Consider the following 14,838-nt stretch of genomic DNA (forward strand, 5'->3'; position numbering starts at 1 on the left):
GCTCACAAGGTGGAATCCGGAATAATCCTGTGAAGATCACACCAATAATCAAAACTGAAAATGGAGCCAAGTCAGAGATGTTATACTTCCTCTCTTTAAACTTTGCTGCTGTCAAGTGAGAGGCAACTTCCTATCAAGCTAGAATGAGTAACTATTGATGTGTTTCAAAAATTTGGCAAATGAACTTCTTTGTGTTTCTACTTTCTACTGTATATAAAAGACTGCTTTATAAATCATGAACTTCCTTGAAACTTCCTCTTTGGAACTGAAGAACTATATAATTTTCATTACATAGAGCCTACAGTAGTATCTATTACAAGAGTAAATAAACACTTAATTAGTATATGGTTTCTGCTATGTGGCTGGGTAGATATCTTTTAATGATCTGTCTTCTTGGGTGGATCCTCCATTGGCATCTCTTGTGGACACAAGAAAGGTTTGGACTTGGAGGCATTTTCAGAACTTCAACTACCCTTGAGTGTTTCTACAACACCTGGGGGGGGGGGGGGGGGGGGGCAGGCAGGTATACACCAGAGAAAAAATCATCATCTTCTTGGATATTTTCTTACAATACTCACCACATCCTTAATTTACACTCAATCATAGTTTCTCCGGATTCCACAAAGGGAAGTATGTATTGGTGAATCCTGCCATTTCTAGAAATCACATTCCAAAACTATAAACATGAGCTTTCTGCAAAATGTCTCCTATGGTTCTAATAGAATGGTTTAGGAGCCACACACACACTATTTTGCCCCGTGCAGCTGTAAGGCAAGCATTATCATAATCACTATGGTAAAAATTTTCAAACCCAAAGTCAGATTTTTGAAGTAAAGTTGGTCTCAGAAAAAGGTTGTGGGGTTGAATAAAAAGATGGAAAGATACAGAATCTGTATGTGATAACCCCGGTATAGATATTCACCTTTCCCAACTGAGTATGATATTTTTCTTTTTCTGAAAAGATATGTCTATTTAGTGATTCATTATTGAATTCATAAACAAGTGATCTTTCTCTGTCGTTGAACCACGTTGACATGATCAAGTGTCATGTTCTTCATATCTGAATATGAGTGCCTTCTTGACATAAAATTTGTAATGATTGATGCATAGAAAGACATCTATCTATATCCTTGGACTGAAACTTTTTATAAACTAATGTGGTTTATGGATTATTAATTGAATCTTTCTTCTTTCAAATATCTGCAAATGTTTAACTTATTTTTTCAGAACTTACAACTATTATTTCAGTCTGGAATTAGGACGACTCTATTTAAATTCAGGTGACGTATATGTTGTAAGATGCAGAATCTTCATGTGTATCATATATAGTTGTAAGCTAATGTTTGACCCTGGTGAGATGCATATGCAGCCCAGCCCCTATTACCCTAAACAGAAAACCAAGTCCCAGAGCCTTGAGAACTCAAGGATCTGGTAATTAAATTACCAGGAAAGAATATATATAAATATATAAACACACACATACGTGTGTGTGTATATATTCATTTATTTATTTATAGACACACACACACTTTTTATTCAGAACACTTCTATCAAGTTTAAGGGATTGCAAATGCAAGCCCAATTTACGATGTAGAAGTAGTTGTATAGCGATACTTGTTGAACTTGGGGGTGAAGCACAAAGTCCACAGGCCCGATACATGAGCCCTGCCTGTACTAAATAATGCTGAACCTGCGTTTCATAATCTTGCCAGAATATTTAGCAAAAGCAGTTGATGAATGTCCCAGGTACCTAGAAAATTTAGCATATAGTATTTGGAGTGTTGTTAGGGTCTTTCATAGAGTTGAGTTGACCCTTGACCTTGAAGTTTAAAAAGTATTACATGGGATCTACAGTCTTCCATGTGCAGGCAGGCAGAAATATCATATATAGCCTACTCAGTCTGTCAAAATATTTAAGTGGCTCAAAAGTCTTCCAAGAATGCACTATTGTCCAGGAAACACTTGTCCCTATTCAATTGTCTGATAGAAAATATGTTATCTTTTCTTCATTAATAAAAATTACAGATGTTCTTTCCCTGAAGATACCTAGGATAGATTCTGACGCAGACGGATTTGATCGGATTGATAAACTAGGTTTACCAGCAATAAACCTAAGCAAAGATTCTGGAGTCCACCAGAGATAAAAGAGAATAATCTCAAATTTATTGATAAAAGATAATAGATAGGTTTGCCGTCGCTTAAGGCGGCTTAAATAAGAGAAAATAAACCCTAGGGCGACTAACAATGAAACCCTAAAGCCCATGGGTAAAAACGAAAACAACCCGAAAATAACTAGGAAAACCTAAAACGGGTAAAAATAGAAAAACGCATTTTTGAGGCCCTAAACGACCCCGAAAGCCCGAAAAAGGTCACACGTTGTGGCATAGCCACTAGTTTGATTTCTGGCCCGATTCCCTTTCCGGAAAGGTATGGTGCGTTCCAATCAGACTCCGAGAAGCTGTTTCGCGTCTACTAGTCACTTTTCGTTTTCCTCCTTTAACACGATCTAACTGCTCTTCAAATTTAGTTGCCATCTGTTCTGCATCAGATTCTTGTGTTTCTACCAGTACAGCACTTGACCTTAGGAGTGATTAGATAGGCATCATGTTTATCAAATTTTCATGGTTGATTACTTGTGATCATCAATCATGTGTACGTGTAGGTTTGATCACCTTTTACTTCTTCCTCATTATCCTTTCAAGCTTGTGAACTTCTCATGCTGCTGCTGCACCTGACAATATTGGGCACACACTGAAAGTAGGCGACACTCTCAATTCCTCTAGTGCCTTAGTTTCTGCCTCTGGTAAGTTCACTTTGCTTTTCTGGGTGAACGCTTCCCACTCCAACTACAGCTATCTAACTATCCTGCGCATCAAAAGCAGCGGACCTGCCATGTATGCAACTCATACATGAATTCTAATGGACCTGCTGGTGTGATGGACTTCAAAATGATGGAAGGGTGGGTCATGGTTTAAGCGTATTTAGTTTTACATCTGTGCTGGAGGCCACATGCAACTTCTCTGAAGAAAACAAGCTTGGAGAAGGGGGATTTGGACCTGTTTATAAGGTATTAATCAAGGGTTTAGTGTGCATTTTATTACTTTCTTTAAATTTAGGGGAATTTGATTCTACACCCAAATTCACACACTCCTTTTAGAATAAACCCATCCATAATAGTGTTTTAATATACACCCAAACCAATTAATTAGGTTTATTCAAAATAAAAAAACCTATTAAATAGGATAAATATTAAAACTCAATGGTTTTAAGAATTACTAAAGCTGCCACTATCAAATTCCCCATTCACCATTAATATTAAAATCCAGTCTTGCTGCCGATGGAATTACTCAACCCTTGATTCCAACAATTGAAAACTCTCCTCTGGGTTGGAGGTTATGTAATCTCCACATTCAAAAGCCTAATCTCTAGCTACATTCAAAGCCGGTATCAATATCTCCACAATCATGAGATTATGTTTTTGATTTCAAATTGTGATTGTGATATAAATGGATCACACAATCAGAGGTTGGTGGGTTGCCTTTGTTCAACTGCATATCCCTTTAATCCAATTGGCATGGTTGATGAGCATTGTGTTTGCTACCTATTCAATAGGTGTGTCTTCTTGACGGAGAGGTATTTGTTTTGTGATTTTTCAGGGTTTATGCGATTGAATAGGTATAATAGACTCTACAAGTTCTTGATTGCATGTTTCTTTTTCCTCTTATTGTTTCTCAATAGATTCTACAAGTTCTTGATGGCTAAAGAATACTCCCACCTACAGTTTAGGTGCTACCTTCTCCACAATCATGCGATTATGTTTTTGATTTCAAATTGTGATTGTGATATAAATGGATCGCACAATCAGAGGTTGGTGGGTTGCCTTTGTTCAACTGCATATCCCTTTAATTCGATTGGCACGGTTGGTGAGCATTGTGTTTGCTACCTATTCAATAGGTGTGTGTCTTCCTGACGAAGAGATATTTGTTTTGTGAGTTTTTAGGGTTTATGTTATTGAATAGGTATAATAGACTACAAGTTCTTGATTGCATGTTTCTTTTTCTTCTTATTGTTTCTCAATAGATTCTACAAGTTCTTGATGGCTAAAGAATACTCCCACCTAGAGTTTAGGTGCTATCTAATAATAGGAATATCTCCACAAAAAAAAGTTTAATCACGTTGAGAAATCTACTAAATCTAATAGGAATATCTACACAAACATATCTACTAAAAATTAGCAAATATATAGATCAAATCTGAAAGGAAGAGATATACAATAATTAAGGCAATCAATCTTTTTAAATAAGGAATATCTACACAAACATATCTCCTAAAATATGGCATCACTTATATATATACTATAATTAAGGCGATTAATCACGTTGAGATATCTAATAATAGGAATATCTACACAAACATATGTACTAAAAAATGGCAAATATATAGATCAAATCAGAAAGGAAGAGATATACAATAATTAAGGCAATTAATCATTTTTAAATAAGGAAAAATAAATTGATTGTATTAAATTCTAATTTGTATTTATAACTGATGCCATATTTAAATTCAAAAAAAAAAAAAAAAAAGCTATATTTGAGGAATATTTTCCTTATTCAATCAGAAGGGTAAAATAGTCAAACTAAAAAAACGCAAAAAAACTTAATTATAGACTTAAAACCTATAAGGAAGGTTTAATTAAGTGAATGGGTGTAAATTAAAAGAAAATATAAGAATGGGTTTTTCTTAATAGGAGCTTCATTTTTTGGGTTTTTTTCTAATTTTCTATTAAATTTATATAAGTAGCCGAGAAATGTCATAATTTTCTCTTTAATCGTTAGACAACTCATGAAAAATATAATTTTTGATGACTCCAGTGACCTTTATGTATTATGATAAATTTTTCAGGGAAAACTAGTGATGGGACAAGAAATAGCAGTGAAGAGGCTCTCAAAATGTTCCGGGCAAGGAACTTTAGAGTTTAAGAATGAATTGATCCTCATATATGAACTTCAACATACAAACCTTGTTCAGCTTTATGGATTTTGATTGCATTCATGGTGAAGAGAGGATCTTGATATATGAGTACATGCCAAACAAGAGTTTAGACTACTTTTTATTTGGTAAACTAGTAGACAATTTGGTAATTGTTTCTTTTGTTCTGCATGAAGAATCAAGGGTGGACCGCCATTTAGCTACTAACTATGTAGTTCAATAATTAAAACCATCCATTCATTAGGTCACTCTTCAAGGATTTTACTTACAAGAATCAGCCATGTTATTGGTCATCCCATTTGTGCAGATAATCAGAGTCAATTTGTCTGATGAAAGTGGAATGCAGATAACAGTAATTTGAATGGCTGAATAACTCCTGACTTGGCTGATATTTGACCATGATTATCCTTGAATGAGGACCTAAAAAGTAGATGGCCCTTAGCATTGAACTGCAGTTGTAGGAGAAAGTGCGCAAACATGAAGGTCCATTCTGAATCTTCTTGTATATATCTGTATTACTTAATTTCTAAATTTCTTTACATATTGGCCAGATTCAACCAGAGGCGTTCTTCTAGATTGGAATAGGCGTTTCAGCATAATTGAAGGAATTGCTCAAGGTTTTCTTTCTTTGCACAAATACTCAAGAAAGAGAGTAGTTCACAAAGATCTAAAAGCCAGTAACAATCTACTTGATCAAAATATGAATCCAAAAATTTCTGATTTTGGTATGGCAAGGATTTTTGCGCATAACGAATTAGAAGCAAATACTAGTAGGATTGTTGGGACTCGGTAAGTAAACAATACTTGTCTTTTGCTCTTGGTTGCCGAGCATGTACTTTTACATATCATGGCTAAACGTTAACAGAATCCCTTCTTGCATATTTTCCATTTTTTGTAGTGGTTATGCCTCCTGAGTATGCCATGGAAGGATTTTTTTCCACATTCTGAAATCATAAGCGGTAGGAAAAACAACAGATTCTACAATGACGATCGTGGGCTCAATTTAGTAGGATGTTAAACAAATCTCAGCAGTAATGATTGTATCAGTGAGATACGGAACTGATATAAACTAATCTTGTTAATTTCAGGCATGGAAGTTATGGAAAGAAGGTGCAGGGCTAAATTTAATGGATACAACACTAGGCATATCATTCAATACGGATCAACTGTTAAGATGCGTCCATGTTGGTCTGCTATGTGTTGAGGATAATGCAGCCAATCGACCTACGATGTCAGATGCAATATCTCTGTTGATATCTGAAAGCTTGCCATTACCTGCACCTACAAAGCCTGCATTTTCGGCAGAAAGGAATGCGCCTATTGCTGGTATAGTCGGGACGGAACCAGAAATTTTATCAGTAAATGGTTTGACCATTTCTAATTTAGTTGCACGTTAGAGGTACTTAAATATTGCATACGGGTTCTAGCTCATCAACTAGTATTGAGATGGGTGAGAAAGTGGTAGTTTTCGGTTTGATTTATGCTTGTTGTGCCGCAATGTTTTGTACATCCAAGTGTTTTAGTACTTTGGTTAGAATGTTATTACCATAACCAAGTTTCCCCAATGGCCGTTGCTCAGTTGGTAATGAAATCTTGGCCTTGGACCCTGTCATTAGTTGTGGCACATTCTTTTCTCCAGAGGAAACTTGGTGATAAGAGTAATATGTGGCTGTTTAACTGTAACAACTTCACTGAACCTAATTCTAATGGGCATTACAAGCTTATAACTATCATAATCATATTCCCATCTGTGTTTCCAGGTCCACCCTTATAGAATAAGTTTTGAACTTTGTACTAGTGAAGTTGAAGTAGATCACTGTGTCAGTGGGGAAATTTTACGATGCGTTGAGAGGTTAACGTATTTAACAGACGTGTCTTAGCCGGACATTCTCACCGTCAATGGATTCCGCGGCATCCTACCCTATGCTATCCCAAGCCACCAGGTAATTAGCCCACCAGTTTAGTATGTAATAGTGTAAGAACAATCAGATAAACCTAAGAACCTGGTATGCCCGCTCAGAAAAGCAAGAAATAATTGTGAGAAAACTAGTTTAACAAATAAAGTTAAATTTTTTTGGATGATTCTAGCCTAAAGTTCACAATTTTGATATCTGTTACGAGTCACTCTGGTTCGTCTTAGGATATATGGGATGGTACAAGACTACACAGGCACTACATTTACCCTTAAACCATGAATGCGGAGTACCATGGAGACTGGGTCGTCAGATCCTGAAGCCGGTGGATTCTGATTGGGATTATTTTTATATTTGGGCCGGGATGTAAGAGATAGTATAATGGCTCAATTACCATCTAAACGACGTCGGTACATCTATGGAATTGATGTCTCGACTCTCTGAATCATTTCCATTCTCTTTTAGGAAACGTAATTGAACTGTAAACATGTACTACTGTGCTTGGAATGAGACAACGATAACAACTCAAATTGTTACACCTCAGTGCCTCACTTTTGTCATCGGATCAAAATCTAGTACGGAAAAATTATTACGAGCTTAAACTAATTTTTTTTGAATACATTTTGAAAGAGTTTCACAGTATATCACTACTATCATTGACCCTTAGAAACCAAATGACCATAATCAACTCAATATCAGGAGTAGACGGATGAAATAAGAAATTATAAATACTTCAGCCAAAAATACTGTCGAAAACATAGATTACATTTTGTTAACAGAAGAAAACATAACCATCTCAAACTTTTTTCGACTAAAAATCATCATACTTCGAAGCTCATAACCACTTATATTCTAGAGGAGAAAGTGTGGCGATTTGCTTGGTAGTAAATTTAACGTCCATCAAAATCAGAATTGGAGATACCATTTACCGATACCACCACTTCCGGTCCGTTTCCACCTACAGTAGTTGTGATGACATTTCTTTTTGTACAAAATGTTGGTTTTGTAGGTACTGGCAGTGACATGCTTTCATTAGTCAGCATAGATATCACATTTAACATCTTTGGTCGACTGGCTGCATTTTCCTCTACGCAGAGCAAACCAACATAGATGCACCTCAACAAATGATCTTTATCACATGAATCGCCAAGTGTTGGATCCAATAGTTCTAGTCCTACACCTTCTTTCCATAACGCCCATGCCTGAAACAAGACCACATTCGTTTAGAATTTTATAATCACTGAACTCGCCACCCCTACAAGAAGAACAAAGATTTGTTTGACATACATAACCAACTAAATTGAGGGCGCGATCATCATTGTAGAAGCTGTTGTTTCTTCTAACACTTAGGATTTCAAGCATCAACACACCGAAACTATAGACATTAGATTTTATGGAAAATTCCCCCGCCCCATAATATACTCAGGGGACATATATCCACTGCACCAAAAGGAGAAGAAGACTATGTTAGTACAACTACATTAACAAATGGATGCTTAACAACCAAAAGCAAAATATCAGAACTGTTTGCTTACCGTGTCCCAACAATTTTCATAGTATTTGCTTCTTGTTCATCATTCGTGAAAATCCTTGCCATTCCAAAATCGGAAATTTTGGGGTTCATGCTTTCATCAAGTAGAACATTACTAGCTTTCAAATCTCTATGAATTACTCTCATTCTGGAATATTTGTGCAAGTAAAGTAAACCTTGAGCAATTCCTTCAATTATGCTAAAACGGTTGTTCCAGTCTAATTGCTGGCATCTAGTTGAATCTGTCCAATTGGTACAATTGGATTAAATCAGATGACAAATAGATAAATGGAATTAAGTAATTAAGCAAGGAGTTAGATTAAGGTAACAACCAAATAAAAAGTAGTCCAAGCTTTTGTTTGGCATGTACTCATATATCAACATCCTCTCTTCACCATGAATGCAAAATCCAAACAGCTGAACAAGGTTTGTATGCTGGAGTTCATATATAAGTATCAATTCATTCTTAAACTCATATATTCCCTACCCTGAACGTTTTGAAAGCCTTTTCACTGCTACTTCTTGTCCAGTCACCAATTTCCCCTGAATATATAATGTTCGCAAAAGAAGAAGTAATAACCATATAGCTTTTCAAATAATGATTCACTTGCATTATTCAAAGCCTTACGTTATAAACAGGTCCAAAACCCCCTTCTCCGAGCTTATTTTCATTAGAGAAGTTGCAAGTGGCAGCTATAATAGATGCATAACTAAATACACTTAAATCTTGTCCCCTCTTTCCATCATTTTGAAGCCCATTAGCATCAGTAGGTTTATTAGATTTCATGATGTTCAGCATATCCTGGATATTTGTTTGGTTCTCACCTATTAAGATTAATGCAGATAATTATCATTTCTATTCGCAAAAGCAACATCAAAAAACAGGTGTACATAATAATCTTTAAAGAAACTAATACCTGCAAGTTTTCTTTTCCGTATTAGGTATAGCAGAGGCTGCAAAGCACCAGCGCCAGAAGAACAGCAGCAATTGCAATACCAATCCATATCCACTTATGTGATGCATCTACAGCGACAAACTATTATCTATATAGCTGTATATTTTAGTTACATCATTATGCATAACTAGTTAAGTAGACTAACCATTAATGTTTCTTCGACAATGCAGTTTATATGTAGGGACTAGTCCTGGTATAATATATTTAGTTGCAGAGCTATCCGGATCTTCAAGGACCTGAGAATACTTTACACTCCAAAATCGACATCGAGTCTGATTATCAAAGAGATATTCGAAACCAAGGCAGTCACAGTCCATGACTGTCCATCCAACAAGTAGCCATACATTCATAAATCCCATATCGACTTGAATTTGTCTCCTTCCATGTTGAATTGATAGACTTGTTCATACTGATTGGTCTAAAGGAGCGCCTTTGTAGCTGCTGCATAGATGCACCAGAGGATGCTGCAACAGGACAATAAAGAGTGGCCCGCCCACTCCATCTCTGGCATGTCCCACTATCGGGGATATAGCCGTTATGGCCATCGGTGTTATAGCCATCACAGTGACCTGCTGATGCAATAGAAATGTTATAGATAACATCATAAAGCTCCCCACCTGTGTCTAGCACCCAGGCTTATCTGCCATTTGGATCACCAACGACAGTGTAATTGAAGTAGTCTCCATTCTCATATGAAACCACGCTAAAATTGTAGACCTTGGATTTATTACGGAAATGAGCATACTCGTATGGTTCGCTAGTCCACCAAAGATCCCCGTTTCTTCTAACTTGCAATTGGCGTGTGCCGGAATCCCAATAAAGGCTGAAAGACCTTGGCCCCGGGCTGTTCTGACTTTCCCGCCAACTCCAAATCGACATAGTGTTGCCGGTTAGACCATCACGTAAACCTAATTTCATCCTCGGCCTAAGAGCCACATTAGGACCATCAAAGCTTTGCCACAACGGAGAGTTTGAAACGTCCTGATTCACCTCTCGTAGGACTAAATTGCCAGAATCTAACAGGGTAGCCACACAACATTATTGATACTATTATCATAAGAAGAGGAGTAAAGAACGATGGGATTCTTGCCTTTCAAGGTAATTTGCAGGACAGTTTTGTTCTTGTCCAAGGTGAGAAGCGCCGACGAAGGGTCTGAAATCGGAGCGTGCAGGTTGGCAACCCAAACCGTATAGTTCTTGCACCTCAGAATGAGGTAGCCGGAGTTGAATCCCAACGTAAACTCCCCCGAAGCGGAGACCATAAAGCTCGAGGAATTGAGGGCCTCCCCTGGATTAAGCGTGTCTCCAATGAACAGTGCTGCTGCACCATGACAAGTCCAGAAGCTTGAGAAACTGATGAGCAAGCACAATAAGTTGATCATTGGAATGCTGTTAACCATGAATGACCAGTAAATTAAGGTGAGGTATGGAGGGTCAAGGGTGCCTTAATTATTTGAAAAATCAATGATTTCAAATAAAATAAACAAGTCGGAGTTTCAGTAGAAAGTTCATGGAAGACTTTTTGACTTCTCAAAGACGGCAACGTCTTAGGTACTCTGAATTGTATACTCAGACTATTTTGGTGGGGCCATATGATTTTCACGCGACTCTGCACTACTGAGTAATAGTTGTTTCTCTCTCGAAATAGCTCTGTCTAGACACGTAACTGAAAGTAAGGGCTGGATTCGGCTAAAAACCGAGCATAATTTGAGCCTACCGCTACCGAACCGAAGTTGCTCGGTAAGTCAAATTCGCTACCGTTACCGAACCGTCAAGGGCTCAAACCGAAAGATCGGTGTACCGAATTTTCGGTTGGTTTATTTCGGTATTGGGCTTCTACCGAATGCAATTAAGCCTTCAAGAACATAGTGAAGAACTCTGCAAATCTTCTGCCAAGCCCCAAATTTTGAAGAAGCAGGGTTTCAAAATTTGGGGTTCTTCACAAATCTTTATAATAGATGCAATTGAGTCTTCGATTACTGTTTTGGATTCTCAGGTGGAAATAAATAAACGATATCTTCACAGGTTCAGAACATGCAGGGCTTCTATCAGCAAAAAACAAGAGGAAGAATACAGCAAGAAGATCTTCACAGGCTGAGACTCAGCAGCGCAATACCAAAGAATAAAAGTAACTATTAAGCCCAGAAAGAAGAAGAGAAAGCCCAGGCTAAGCTAAAAAGAGGAAGAAAATTTTCTAAAAGAAGAGAGAGAGAACAGAGCAGAGAGGAAAGAGAAAAGACGAAGATGGGAGTGGGAGGAATTAAGTTAAGTGAGAAAAGTAAACTAGGGGTTGTGGACTTGTGGTCCTCGTGGGCCTCTTTTATGTTGGAGATGTAATAAATATAGTTTTTGTACATCATGTATCGAGAAGGGCTTGTGATCGAGTGGTTGAGAGCACAACCTCTTTACAAGGGGTCAGTGGTTCGAATCAGCCCCCTTACATTTTATCTATTTTCGGAATTATTTGGTATGTTGGAGTTGAAGATGTAATAAATATAATATTTGCACATAGATTACTAAGGATAGCTCGTGCTCAGTGGTTGGGAGCGGAGCTTTCCGGCAGGAGGTTGGGGTTTCGAACCTTGCCTCTTGCTACATTTTGGTGTATTTATTCGGTAATACGCATACATACGGTCGGTACGGTATACCGACGATAGCCGAGCCGAAGGAAGCTATACGGTAAGTCGGGAGGCCGAATTTTCGGCCCAAATCCGTTCGGGCCGGTTCGAAATGCGGCTGGTTCGGTTGCTTCGGCCCAAAATGCCAGCCCTACATGTAAGGCCATCTCCAGCTGTTTTAGCCCCCGATAATCACTATTCATGTAAATAGTAAATGCTATAATTTCTATTATCTCCAACCCTTAGGGCAATAAGTTTAAATACCGGCCATGTTATTTTATTGTTTGGTTCTTCTTGCCCCAAGCTTCAAGCCAAGTCAGACTCCTCCTTGTTTGTTCGAAATGGCAAGGCTGGCAAGTTGGTTGTTCTAGTGTATGTGGATGACTTAATCATCACTGGAGACAATATGGATGAGATTAAGTCTCTCAAGTCAGCCTTGCACAATACCTTTGCCATCAAAGATCTTAGACCATTGAAGTAATTTCTTGGAATTGAAATGGATCAATCCTCAAATTGTATGTTCTTAAATCAATGCAAATATGTTGTTGATCTTCTTGATAAGACAGGAATGATGGATAGTAAGCCTGCACGCACTCCTCTTAGTAGCAGACTTAAAATAGATGTTGAAGGAGAACCTTTCTCAGAAATTTATGTTTAACAACGCCTTGTCAGTAAGCTCATCTATCTTACCATTTCAAGACTAGACCTCACTTGTGCTGTGAGTTTGGTCAGTCAATTCATGCACTCCCCTACCACTCATCATCCACAGATTGTCAAAAGGATTCTTCACTACTTAAAGACCACAGTTGATCAAGGAATTGTTATGAAGAACAATGGTCACTTCAACCTTGTAGGCTACTCAGACTCTGACTGGGCAGCTAATGCCATTGATCGAAAGTACTGTACGTACTTTCATTGGAGGCAACCAAGTTACTTGGAAAAGTAAGAAACAAACTGTGGTTGCTCGTTCTAGTGCCAAAGCTGAGTATCGTGCAATGGCATCCATATATAGCTTGTGAACTCATATGGTTAAAGACATTATTGGGTGACTTAGGCATTGTGTGCACTGCGCCCATATCTCTAGCTACATTGTGACAACCAGGCTGCCATGCATATCGCAGCCAATCCAGTCTTCCATGAACGCGCCAAACATATTGAGGTTGATTGTCACATGCATTGTTCGAGATCTGGTTCAGTCTAAACTTATTGAAACAGTGTACACACGATCATGTGATCAACTGGCAGACAATTTTACCAAGATTCTCGCTTCCGCTAAGTTTGAGTGCCTGCTGTCCAAGCTTGGCTCAAGGAGCTCCCTTGATTCCTCTTGAGGGGCATAATTAGAAGCTACTGAATTAGAGGTTACCTTCTCCCATACTCTACCTGGTTTAGAAGTCTTCAGTCTTCCTTGTTTTAAGGCTCCTCCTCACTCTATAGTTATGTAGTAAAGTCTTCCTTACTTCTAGGTCCTAGTTTTATGGCTCATAGTTAGGACTTAGGAGTGATTTGTGGTAATGTTCACAGTCGACCTTGACCCATTGGTCATTGGCTTGTTATGTCTTCCACTTTATATAGTCTGTATCTTGTAATGTTTTGCTTGATCAATATACAAACACCAACATTCAAATTCAACACACGTTCAAGAGAGATGACTAAAATTTATTCCATGGGATCTTAGAGTGATGAGTCAAAGTCTTCTATTGCATTTTCCAGGAATCTCTCATAGAGCCAAAGTCTTCTAAGAATATTGCAATCTAACTAATCCAAAAGACAACCTGTCACCTTAATTTTTGTCCTATTTTCTTTTAATTTTTTTATTTTTTATTGTCTGACTAAAATTTATTTTTCTTGTGATGTAGAACGGTTGGCGACAAGGATTGAAGAATAGCTCGATTGTGAAAAAGGAAAACCCGGTTTGCTGCAAATTTGACATTCGATGTCCGAATCGTGATTGTTATACCTTTTCGGAAAGGGAATGACGCCAGGAACAAAATAGAGGCTCATACCTTTAGACCAAACATTCATGTAAGGCTCAAGTGTAGCTCAAATTAATACAAGGTAAGCTGCTAATAGTCGAATTAAAGTTGGTGTTGTAACTTTAGACCAAACAGAGGCTCATACCCTTTTGGTTCACTTTGATCTTGTAGTCTTTATATATCTGAAAATGAAGTCCTCACCATAAATTCCCAATGACCATGTAACAACATCGGCAGTACCATATTATATACAATGGGCAAATTGATTAAGCTAGCAGTTATACTCTAGTACATGTAAAAACAGCCCAATCCCTGTTAAATTCCAGCCTCAAGATGACTTTGGAAAGGGGGAAAAAAAGGCCATCTATATTGAGAAACACAACCAACAAGATCTGCTCCAATTAAGTCAAACTAATCAAGCTACCTATATCCAAGCAAAGGAGGTGTTTGACAAAAATGGGTACCGAAAAGGGATACAATGAGAGGAATATATTCCTCCTTGATTAAAAGTCAACATATAATTACTAAATCCTAGCAATAAATGCACCTTTTCAACATTTTCAAAAGTTATTATCTGTAAAAGCTAGGACAGGGAGGAATCACAAGAAAAGGGAGTCCTCTAAAATCTTAAATGAACAAAGAAAATACACTTGGGGATTTCAAAAAAAAAAAAAAGAAAAAAAGAAAAGAAAAAGAAGATACACTTGGGTTGGCAATGAGCCAAAGTCCATTAAGTCAGTTTAAAATTATCCGATTAACACTGACGTGCGTACTTCACTCGAAACAAAGTATATGATGCAAACCTAGTTCAGAGTTGGAATTGGCTTCCCAAATTGATCACTTATCAATGTTTTC

At 37.6% G+C, this 14,838-nt stretch overlaps 1 long non-coding RNA gene and 1 pseudogene across 4 annotated transcripts; one reads left to right on the forward strand and one right to left on the reverse strand.

Annotated features, from left to right (window-relative positions):
* The first annotated feature begins 2,552 nt into the window (after nt 1-2,552).
* On the forward strand, nt 2,553-6,715 carry LOC133733065 (uncharacterized). Of its 4 annotated transcripts, none has more exons than XR_009857473.1 (5): nt 2,553-2,803; nt 2,883-3,067; nt 4,903-5,778; nt 5,888-5,995; nt 6,078-6,715. It is a non-coding gene; the product is annotated as an uncharacterized LOC133733065 (long non-coding RNA). The 4 variants fall into 4 exon arrangements; XR_009857474.1 differs by having other exon boundaries at nt 5,888-5,948; XR_009857472.1 differs by having other exon boundaries at nt 4,903-5,117; nt 5,541-5,778; nt 5,888-6,715.
* Nucleotides 6,716-7,625: 910 nt separating this feature from the next.
* On the reverse strand, nt 7,626-12,065 carry LOC133731095 (G-type lectin S-receptor-like serine/threonine-protein kinase SRK; annotated as a pseudogene).
* Between the last annotated feature and the right edge of the window lie 2,773 nt (nt 12,066-14,838).

This window comes from Rosa rugosa, chromosome 2 (genome assembly GCF_958449725.1).
Source record: "Rosa rugosa chromosome 2, drRosRugo1.1, whole genome shotgun sequence".
Classification (NCBI taxonomy): Eukaryota; Viridiplantae; Streptophyta; class Magnoliopsida; order Rosales; family Rosaceae; genus Rosa; species Rosa rugosa.